We start from the raw sequence: 12414 nt of genomic DNA on the forward strand, positions 1-12414 counted from the left end.
TGATGGCCAGTGTCAGCATCACACACCATGCCAGCTAGGAAAAGCTACAGCATGATGTCAGCTTGGAGAACCGTGAGGCCCCTGAGGTCCTGCATATAGCCATCATTCTGTCCAGTGAAGAGGCTAAGATAGAACATGCAATTAATAATAACTTTCATTCACTCAACATTCACACAATTTTACTTTTTTATAGTTTTTTCTTACACTTTCTATTTTCTTTTATATATTAGATTAGATATCGATCAGTGCATTTCAACAGGTGTGTCTTTTACGTAGAAAAGATTTGACTTACTCCATCATACCTCTACATATTACGTAGAAAAGCATGCGTGTGGGTTGGCGAGCAGGGGGCGGTGCCCCCTAGTAATACGATTAATAAAATTTATTAATCTTGTTAAACTTCATTGTTAATTAAACTGTATTTATACGGAAATCATGACCCAGACCAGAGCTGCAAAGCAAAGATCACAGAGTAGCAGGAGTGCTTGGCTCGTGGGAGAAATAAAGGGGGTGATTCTCCAATGCATCACAGTCTCAAAAACATGCAAAATGTTAAATGTTTGCGGACATTTTGGGAACAGGACATGATATAGCTAAAGAGGATGTCTTTGTGTGTGCTAGGTGCCCTAGAGTGCCCAAGAAATTACGTGCCAACTCAGCATTCTGATGGGCATCTATGAGAGTTTGAGGTGTAGGGTAGAAGCCCTCAAAGAAATTAATATGAGGAGCCCATCAAACTCTCAGCTGTCCAACTGAATGCCAGAGCTCACTCCTGTGCAGCAAGTAACACACAGGCAATCTCCAAGGCAAAATGCACTGGTCCTACAGGAACTAGTTATTGTTGATGACTGTCAGGGAGACAGGGAATATATTATGCAAAAAGGATAGGTGGAACAGGACCAGGGTATGTCTGCCCGGGGCAAAAATTGATGACATTGTAGAGCCGATATCATCTTTTAAGAGCACAAAAGTTGATATTGTTGTACAGTTGGCACTAATGACCTTAAGAATAGGAGATCTGCAGATTTAATTAGCAAGTACAGGTCAATTTTGAAAAAAAGTTGCGAGCTAGGTTTGAATAGTAGGTCCTGAAGAGATTGTGCAAGGCACATGGGGGGTAGAATTTTTTTCAGCGTGGTCTGTGCTTGTTAACTGGAGAGACTGCTTCTACAGGAATGGGGTACACTTAAATAAAAAGGGTGCAAGAATATTTGCTGATGCTATCGAGGCACTGTTGGGTGGGTCAGAAAACTGCTAGCTTAGGGAGGATACACAGATTAAAAGATTAACAGTGGCTGCAGGCAGAGGCAAAAATGATTCTTGCACTGCTTCTATTGGAATGAGCAGCAGCCTGGACAGCAAGTTGCTGGGGATTTCCAGGATGCTGGGAGTCATAGTAAAACAAGTAAATACATGTGCTGTGTTACGGTAACTAAGAATAGGAACGGGTGCATGTATACTTGCATGTACACCAATGCTAGAAGTATAGTTAATAAATTTGATGAGTTTGAAGTTCTGGTCAAAACATTAAAGGCGGATGGATGTTGTTGGGATATCAAAGATGTAGTGTCACACAGATATAATCAATGCAGAATTGAAATTTGGGGAGTACAATGTATACAGAAGGGATAGACAGGACAGGAAAGGAGGAGGGGTTATGCTGTTAGTTAAGAAACACAAAACTTAAGGAAGTGCATCCAGTTGACATTGGTGGATAATGCAATGTTGAGTCAGTCTGGTGTGACATAAGCACTGGGAAAGGGAAAATGAGAGTAGGTGTGTGTTAGCATTAGCATTAGTAGAGGCATATGATGCAAGAAAGCAAGCTTATGCAGCATCGGCGCCTCCGTAGCCAGGTGGGAAGGAGCAGCAGTGCGTAGCACACGCTTCTTGATTAGACCGGGGTTCGAGCCCGTCACCACCAAATATGGAGGATGCGAAAAGGTCATTCAGGGAATGACCACCGCATATCCCGGAGCAATATGGCCTTAGTTGCTAATGCTCCTAAAAACCAAATAATAACAATAATTATGCAGCATCAGACAAAAAAAAAAAAAAAAAAAAAAAACCCACTCCCATTTCACCCCTCCGTTACGTTTGAAATACCTGTCAAGCTCAGCCTTAAATTTATTTAGGCTATCGAATTCCACAACAAGAGATGGAAGTCTGTTCCACCAACCAACTACCCGCTGGCTAAAGGCAAATTTCTGCACATCTATCCTACATCTGTCTTTCTTCAATTTGAATTTATGCCCTCTCAGGGATTATTTTTAGCAAGAGGAAGAATCCCATCAGCATTGAGCATGCTCAAACCATTCAAGACTTTATACACCTCTATCAGATCACCTCGCCTGTGCCTAGTCTCCAGACACTGTAATTTGCTAAACTTAAGCCTTTCTTCATAAGAGCAACTCTTTGTTCCATTCACTAATCTTGTTTGCCTTCTTTGTACTTATTCCAGCAGCTCTACATCCTTCTTGAAATGAGGCCTCCAGACCTGTATACAGTACTCAAGGTGTGGCCTGATCATTGCCTTATACAAGGGAATAATCATCTCCTTATCCTGGCTAGAAAAATTTCTGTATATCATTGACAAGACACCATGAGCTACTCTTGCAGCCCATCTGCACTGCTCAAAAAACTTCATATCTGCCTGCACAATTACTCCCAGGTCCTTTTCATTCTCTACCACTGTCAGCGTAGTACTATAGAGTTGATATGTTGCTCTGGGGTTACTGTTTCCCATATGTAGTACTTTACATTTGTCAATGTTAAGTTTCATTTGCCACCTCTCAGCCCATCTGCTCAACCTTTCCAGATCCTGTTGTTGTTGTTTGTTGGTTTTTCGGAGCATTAGCAACTAAGGCCATATTGCTCTAGTGATATGCGGTGGTCATTCCCTGACCTTTCCGCATCTTCCGTATTTGGTGGTCGCGGCCTTAAACCCCGGTCTAATAAAAAAGCGTGTGCTACACACTGCTGCTCCTGCCCACCTGGCCATGGAGGCGCCAGATCCTGTTGCAGCAGAATACTGTCAGTAGTGTCCTTAACAACCTTTGTAATCGTCTGCAAACTTGGACATTGAGCTTGATATACCATCATCAATATCATTTATAAATACAGAAAACAACAATGGTACCAACACTGAACTCTGAGGGACTCCACTAATAACATTAGTCCATGATAAGCAGTGTCCATTGATTGCCACTCTCTGTCTTCTCCCCCTCAACCACCCCTTTATCAATAGCAGCAATTTGCCTCCAATGCCACACTGCTAGAATTTGTGCAGCAGTCTTCCATGTGCAACAGTATCAAAAGCTTTTCTAAGATCCAAGTATATAATATCAAAGTTATTCCCTGCATCCAGTTCTTTTGTGACTGCATCATAGTATTCAATCAAGTTGGTCAGGCAAGACTTTCCCTTAACAAAATCGTGCTGTGTCCCAGCTATAACTGAAGTCTTGTCTAGCTGATCCTGCAGTCCTTCTTTAACCAGTGCCTCCATTAATTTTCCTGGAACAGAAGTTAAACTCACAGGTCTATAATTACTTGTGTCAGCCTTTGATCATCCTTTGTGAATTGGTTTTACATTTGTACATCTCCAGTCTGTGGTTACCTCCCCTGAGTCCAAAGAAGCTCTCATAATTATGGCTAAGGGTTTGCTTATTTCCTTTGCTGCCTCCTTTAATATAACTGGATAGATTCCATCCACCCCAGGTGCCTTTCTTGTGTTTATCTTCAACAATTTCTCCTCCACTTTCCTCTCAGTTATTACAAAATCATTTAGCTCACTGCCAGAGTTTACTTCACGTCTGGCATTCCCCTTCCTGAATAACTCCTCATGTGTGAATGTAGATGCAAAATACTCGTTTAGTTTGTTAGCCACCTGAGCAGGATCATCAACAGTTGAACCATCAATATCCAATGGACCAATCTGATTCATCCCTTTCCTTCTAGAGTTTACATAGGTAAAGAACTCTTTTCTGTTTTTCTTTGCATCCTTTGCGAAGGATTTCTCATAATCTGCCTTTGCCTGCCTAATCTCCTTTGTGACTTGGTTACAGACCAGCTTATATCTATTATAGACTTCCATGTCACCCATTAATTTATATGTATCCCATGCATTTTTCTTCTCTGCCATATGTCTCATTAGTTCATCTGACATCCATTTAGGCCTAAACCTTGAACAATATTTCTTAGTTGGTATCTAAAGCCTAGTAGCTTCTAAGATAAATTCTTTGAATGCTTCCCATTTTGAATTTGCTGTTGGTAACTTCATCAGTTGGTCCCACTGTATAGAATTTAAATACTATCTCAGACCATCGTAGTCGCCTTTACGAAAGCAAAAACCCTTCCCTTTACCCCTGATGGTAGTTACCTCCTTGAGTAAATCCCACTTCAGCACACTGTGATCACTGCCACCTAGTGGTTACTTTATCTGCAGATTCTTAATGCATCAAGAATCACTACTGATAATCAGATCAAGAGTATTACTCCCTTCAGTTGCCTCCCAAACATGCTGATTGTAGAAAACAGTCATCCACAAAAGCCTTCCTAATGTGTGAGTGACCAACCCACAAATTCCAGTCAGTATCTCGGAAATTAAAATCCCCCATTATAAGACACTTATTAAACTCATCTTATTATATTCTTATTATACTCGCCTTAGTTTCTTATTATACTCATCAGAATCATTAGGCCTATAGCACGCTCCTACTCTCAGTTTTGATCTCCCAAAGCTTATGTCACACTAAACTGACTCGACACTGCACTGTCTAGCGATGTCGACTGGCTTCACTTCCTTGGATTTTGTGTTTCTTAACTAATAGCATAATCCCTCCTCCCTTCCTATCCTGCCTATCCTTTCTGTACACATTGTACTCCCCAAATTCCAGTTCTGCATTCCTTATATTTGTGTGATACCACATCTCTGATATCCCAACAATATGTGCCTTGGATGTTTTGAGCAATACCTCAAATTTATTTACTAAACTCCTAGCATTGATGTACATGCAAGTATACATGCACCTGTTCCTGTTTTTAGCTACCCTAACACAACCCATGTGTTTACTTATATCGCAATGACTCCTAGCAGTCTCTGAAATATCCTGCATCTTGTTTTCCAGGCTGCTGCTCATTCCAATAGAAGCAGTGCAAGACTCACTTTCACCTCTGCCAGTGGCTACTGTTAATCTATTAGTCCTTGTATCCCCCCCAAGCTAGCAGTTGTCCGACCCACCTAACACTGCCTCGATAGCATCAGCAAATATTCTTGCACCCTTCCTATTTAAGTGTGTCCCATCCCTGTGTTATAGGCCTAATGAATCTGATGAGTGTAATGAGCAATTGTGTAGAGAAATACAGTAGGCCAGTAAATCAGAATGTCTTATAATTGGGGAATTTTAACTTTCCAGATATTGATTGGAACTTGTGGGTTGGTCACTCACACACTAGCAAGGCTTTTGTGTATTTATTGGTTGACTATTTTCTATAGCAACATGTTCAAGAGGCATCCAGAGGAAGTAATATTATCAGCAGTGATTATTCATGCATTAAGTATTTGCAGATAAAGGAACCACTGGGTGACATTGATCACAGTGTAGTGATATGGGATTTACTTAAAGATGTAACTACCATCAAGGGTAAAGGGAAAGGCTTTTGTTTTCATAAAGGTGACTACAGTGGGATCAACTGATGATATTGCCAACGGTGAATTATAAATGGGAAGCCTTCAGGGACTTAATCTAGGCTTTTCATACCACCTAAGAAATACTGTTCAAGGTTTGGTCTAAATGGATGACAGATGAATTAATGAGGCTCATGGCAGAGAAGAAAAATGCATGGGATTCATATAAATTGTCAGGCAACACAGAAGTCTGTGGCAGATATGAGCCAGTCTGTAATCAAGTCACAAAGGAGGTTAGGCAGGCGAAGGCAGATTACGCGAAATCTTTGGCAAAAGATGTAAAGAAAAATAGCAAAGTGTTTTTTACTTACGTGAACTCTAGAAGGAAAGGGATGAATTATATTGGTCCACTTAACATAGATGGTTTGACTATTGATAATGCTCAGGTAGCTGATAAACTGAATTTTGCATCTTCATTTACATATGAGGAGCTATTCAAGGAGGGGAATGCCAGAAGCTTATCAAACTCTAACAGGGAGCTAAGTGATTTTGTAATAACTGAGGGCAAAGTGGAGGAATAATTGTTGAAGTTAAATATAAGGAAGGCACCTGGGGTGGATGGGATCTATCCAGTTTTATTAAATGAGGCAGCAAAGGAAGTAAGCAAACCCTTAGCCATAATTATGAGTGTTTCCTTAGACTCAGGGATGTTTCCCATTAACTGGAGGTGTGCAAATGTATCCCCAATTCACAAAGGGGGTTGAAAAGGTGACATAAGTAACTATAGACCTGTTAGTTTAATTTCTGTTTTGTGGAAAATAATGGAATTACTGGTTAAAGAAGCATTGCAGGATCATCTAGACAAGACTGCAGTAATAGTTAAGACACAGCATGGGTTTTTTAAAGGCGAGGTCTTGTCTGACCAATTTGGTTGGATACTATGCTGTGGTCCACAAAGGAACTGGATAAAAAAAATAATTTTGATATCATATACTTGGATTTCAGGAAAGCTTTTGATACTATTGCACATGGAAGACTGCTGTACAAATTGGAGTGGTATCGCATTAAGGGTAGTAGTAGTAGTAGTGGCATGTGATGCAAGAAAGCAAATGTATGAGCTTATGCAGCATCAACCAAAAAAAAAAAAAAAAAATCACACCATTCCCTCCAAATGCCTGTCCAGTTCCTCCTTAAATTTATTCAACCTATCAACTTCCACAACGACAGATGGAAGTTTGTTCCAGCAATTAACCACCCGCTGGCTAAAGGAAAATTTCCGCACATCTATTCTACATCTGTCCTTTCTTAATTTGAATTTATGTCCCCTTAGGTTCGTAATCTGAACAAGTGGAAGGATCCCATCAGAATTCAGCGTGCGCAACCCATTCAAGGCCTTATATACCTCAATCAGATCACTGCACAGGTGCCTAGTCTCCAGCCACTGCAATTTGCAGAACTTAAGCCTTTCTTGGTAAGAGGATCCCTTCATTCCCCTCACCAATCTTGTTGCCCTTCTCTGTACACGCTCAAGTAAATCTACATCCTTCCTAAAATGAGGCCTCCGGACCTGTACGCAGTACTCAAGCCGTGGCTTGACCATTGCCTTATACAGAGGGATAATCACCTCCTTTTCCCTGCTAGCAAAATTCCTATATATCATTGACAAAACCCCATGACCTGCCCTGGCAGCCTATCTTCATTGCTCAGAAAACTTCATATCTGCCTGCACAATTACTCCCAGGTCTTTTTCATTTTCTACCACCTTAAGTGTAGTACCACACAGTTGGTACGTTTCTCTGGGGTTACTTCCACCCATATGTAGTACTTTGCATTTGTCAAGGTTAAACTTCAGTTGCCACTTCTTAGCCCATCTGCCCAAATTATCTAAATCCTGTTGCAGTAGCACTCTGCCTTTACTGTCATTAACAACCCTGCCAACCTTTGTATCATCTGCAAACTTCGACATTAAGCCTGATATACCTTCTTCAATATCATTGATAAATATACAAAACAACAGTGGACCTAACACCGAACCCTGTGGGACTCCACTAATAACATTAGTCCAAGAAGAGCAGCACCCATTGATTACCACCCTCTGTCTTCTAACCATCCTTTTATCCATTGTAGCAACTTACCCTTAATACCATTCTGCTCCAATTTGTACAATAGTCTTCCATGCGCAACAGTGTCAAAAGCTTTCCTGAAATCCAAATATATGATATCAAAATTATTTTTCGCATCCAGTTCCTTTGTAACCACATCATAATATCCTATCAAATTTGTCAGACAAGACTTTCCCTTAACAAACCCATGCTGCATCTGAATTATTGCTGCAGTCTTGTCTAGATAATCCTGCAATGCATCTTTAACCAGTTGCTATAATGGACAAATCGATGGTTGAGTGGGAGATGGCAGAGCGTAGTAATCAATGGACACTGCTCCTCATTTTAGGAAGAATATAGAGTTGCTAGAATGAGTACAAAGAAGGGAAACAAGATCGGTGAGGGGAACAAAGGGATGATCTTACCAAGATAGGCTTAACTGTCCACGATAGGCCCAAGTAGGTACCTTCAAGGTGATCCGATTGAGGTGTATAAAGCCTTGAACGGTTTGAGCATGCTCATTGCTGATGGGATTCTTCCTCTTGCTCAAAATAATCGCTTGAGTGGACATAATTCAAATTGAGGAAAGACAGGTGTAGGATAGATGTGTGGAAGTTTGCCTTTAGCCAGCAGGTGGTTGATTGATGGAACAAACTTCTGTCTGTCATTGTAGAAGTTGATAGCTTAAATAAATTCAAGGCAGAACTAGACAAACATTTGGAGTGAGTGGATGGGTGAAATGAGAAGGTTTTTTTTTTTGGCTGATGTTATATAAGCTTGGATGGGTGAAATGAGAAGGTTTTTTTTTTGGCTGATGGTATATAAGCTTGCTTTCTTGCATCATATGCCTTTACTAATGTTGAAGTTCTGCAAATTGTAGTGCCTGGAGACTAGGCACATGCGAGGTGCATTACAGAATTCCTCATATGTGAATGTAGATGCAAAATACTCATTCAGTTTGTTAGCTATATGTGCAGGATCATCAACAGTCAAGTGGACTAATCTGATTCGTCCCCTTCCTTCTAGAGTTTACATAATTTTCATTATTTAAAAATAATAGCAGAAAATTAGCTAACAGATACTGTGCCAAATGAAGAGGATAAAGCAGAAAGAGATAATGATTTTGATATTACTTATAGTAAAGATAATAAGCAGGATCAAAATATTGACTACTGTGATGGAAGAACAGAAAATACAGAGTCATTAATAAATATTATCTCAAATATGTCATTATCAACTGATCCAGGTAATTGGCCAGAAAACCTGACAATGAAACAACACAATTATTTGATTCAGAATTATCCTACTTAAAAATAGAGAATATGCTTCCAATGAAAGTCAAAGAAAATTTTCAGATGTTTATCATATGAAAAAGTTCAAGAGAAATGGTTAATTTATTCTTTATCATGAAATTCTCTATTTTGCTTTTGTTGCAAGTTATTGGGCAATTGTATAAATCAACTAAGTAATCAATTTGGATATACAGTAATTGGAGAAATTTATCTGCTATTTTAGGTTAGCATGAAACAAGTGCAGATTAAAAATCTTAAAAATGGTTAGATCTTGCACAGTCACTAAAGCCAAACATTACAATTGACGCTACAGAACAGCGATTGTAGGATATAGAAAAAAGGTATGAGTATTCGCTAATTGAAGGAATAATATATATGGTACTATTTTTAGCAAGGGAATGTATAGCATTCTAGTGATCTTCCAAAGATTTATATGAAAATAACAATGCTAACTTTTTAAAACTTAATGAAACAATTTCTAAATTTGATTCAGTTATGGCAGGATATATTTGCCGTATTCAGAAATTTGAATCAAAAAATATCATATATTATTTGGGTGATCAAATACAAAATGAAATTATTGAAATAATTTCACAAAATATTACAGATAAAATACTAGAAATGTCTAGAGAAGCTAAATATTTTGCTATGATTTTGGATACAACTTCCGATGTAAGTCATGTTCAACAGATGACTGTGATACTTAGATTTCTATTTCAAGACATAAGCACTATGAATGTTGAAATATGCAAATATTTTCTTGGATTTTGTCCTGTGAGTAATTCTACCAGATAGGGATTGTTTGAATATATATCAAATATACTTATTGAGCTAAATCTAAATATTCATAATTTACATAGCCAGGTCTACAATAATGGTTTAAATATGCACAGAAAGTGCAATGATTTACAAAAAAAAATTACTTGAAGTTAATCCTAGAGCATTTTTCATTCTATGTGCTGCTCACACCCTAAATATTTTTGTAAACACTAAGACTTTCTTTGAAATAGTTTATTTTTTCTGAATTGTTCAGGAATTATGTTTTTTCCTCATCAGCCCATCATTGGAACCTACTTCGAAAATATATAACTAATTTAGCACTTAAACCTTTGTCTGACACCTGATGGGAAAGTAGAATACAAGGAGTCATGCTAATTCAATAGCCTTAAAAATAACATCTTATAAGTTTCTTCTTTCAATTATAATATGGCATGATATTTTAAATAAAATTAATCTGGTAAGTAAAATGCTCCAAAAAAGAAATTTTTATATACATAAAGCTCTTGAATGTCTACAAAATATTATGGAACTTTTAAAGAAAGTAGAACAGAGGAAGCATATCCAAAAAATTCTCGATTCGGCTAATAATAAGGCTACTATCATTGGCATTGAAGCTTCATTCCCAGAAGTAAGCACTGTATGGAAAAGATTGAAAAAATGTCATTTTAATTATGAAAGCACAGAGGAAGCTATTCAGAATCTGCAACAAAATTTCAAAATTAATTTTTTTATTTCAAATTATGGGCACAACAATTTTCTCATTAACTGAAAGGTTTACAAATATGAAAGAACATGTAGAAATATTTAAAATATTTTATATTTCTGAATTAAGAGAATGGTCAGATGACTCTTTATTATCATTGCAAAGATTTACATATTAAATTAAGTGACATTGATCGTAACAAGTCTGATATTGATGGTTTAGCATTATTTGAAGAACTTAAAGAGTACTTCAAATTTATATTAAAGATGATATTAAAGATGATTTGAAGCATTACAATATATTTTTAAAAATGATTTTGCAGATACTTTTCCAAATGTAGCAGTTGCATTAAAATTTTTCCTAACCTTACCAGTTTCAGTTGCCTCAGGTGAATGGAGTTTTTCAAAATTAAAATTAATCAAAAAAATTATTTACGATTAATAATGTCTCAACAACAACTCTCTAATTTGGCAATAATTTCAATAGAAAACGATCTTTTGGAACAAATAAACATAAATGAAATAATAAATTCACATCTCTTAAAGTAAGGAAATAAATTTGTATAATTTTTTTAACATTATAATTTTCCTTTTATTTTATTATTGTGATAAAAAGGTAAGGTAAGCATCAGTCATTATCAATCCACTGCAGGATGGAAGCTTCCTCAACAATTAATGTTGAGGGAAATGGACCATAATCTGCCACACTGGTCCAGTGTGGGTTGGCAGATGTTGTTTTGGTTTTTAGGAGCATTAGCAACTATGGCCATATTGCTCCGCGGATATGCAGTGGTCATTCCCTGACCTTTCCGCATCCTCTGTATTTGGTGGTCACAGGCTTGAACCGCGGTCTAATCAAGAAGCATGTGCTACGCACTGCTGCTCCTGCCCACTTGGCTACAGAGGCGCCTGATTAGCAGAGAAACTGTATTTAGCGGTCAGGGGCTTGAACCCTGGTCTACTCAAAGAGCATGTGATATTGCACTCACGCTCCTGACCACTTGGCTATGGATTGTGATAGTAAGATTACTGTGATTTAGAAGGTTGCCGTAGCCTAGTGGTCAGGCGCGCGGGTGCATAAGTACACGTGCCTCGAGTGACCGGGGTTCAAGCCCGTGACTGCTGAATACGGTGCTGTTTCTTGTATTCTGTCTATCTTGTGAACTCCTCTGACCATTTGGTCGTCCCAGAGTATAAACAGAAAAAAAATAATAATAATAATTTAAAGTTTATTTCCAGAATTTCAGAATAATATTGTTATTTATTTATTTTTTTTTTTGTTGTTTCATTATATTATATGTGAGATATGTTTTAATTCTTTTCTTTTTCAATAAATTAATAAATAACTATTTATGCCTTATTTTATTTTTTAATCCTGATTGAGGTAACACTTTGAACGGATTGACAAGCTCAGTGCTGATAGCATTCTTCCTCTTTCTTAGACTACACATGTGAGAGGGCATTAATTCAAATTGAGGAAGGGTTGGTTGCACGATAGATGTGTGGAAGTTTGCCTTCAGCCAGCAGGTGATTGATTGTTGGAATGAAATTCCATGTTTTTGTGGTGGTAGGTAGCATAAATAAATTCAAGGACGAACTAGAAAAAAATTAGTTATTGGAGGAGATGGACAGGTGTTGTTAGAATGTTTTTTTTTTTTTTTTTCTGTGGCTGATGCTTTATAAGCTTGCTTTCATGCATCCTTTGCCATTATTAACACTAACTCTTAAATACCTCATTTAGGTTCCTTTGCAGATGCCTAGTTCCAAAGAACTGCAGTTTTTAGAACTGGAATCTTTCATGGTAACAGTACCTTTTTATGTCCTTTAATAATCTGGTTGCTCTTCTCTGCACCTGTACCAAGAGATCAACATCCTTCTCAACGTAATCCTTCCAGATCTGTATATGGCCTAA

At 37.9% G+C, this 12414-nt stretch overlaps 1 protein-coding gene across 3 annotated transcripts in view; it reads left to right on the forward strand.

Annotated features, from left to right (window-relative positions):
• The window catches only part of LOC150081894 (ATP-binding cassette sub-family B member 10, mitochondrial), a 204284-nt gene that overhangs the window by 25409 nt on the left and 166461 nt on the right, over window positions 1-12414 (forward strand). The window lies entirely within an intron of this gene.

The sequence above is a fragment of the Mastigoproctus giganteus genome, chromosome 8 (genome assembly GCF_048544385.1).
Source record: "Mastigoproctus giganteus isolate SK-2022 chromosome 8, ASM4854438v1, whole genome shotgun sequence".
NCBI classification, from domain to species: Eukaryota; Metazoa; Arthropoda; class Arachnida; order Uropygi; family Thelyphonidae; genus Mastigoproctus; species Mastigoproctus giganteus.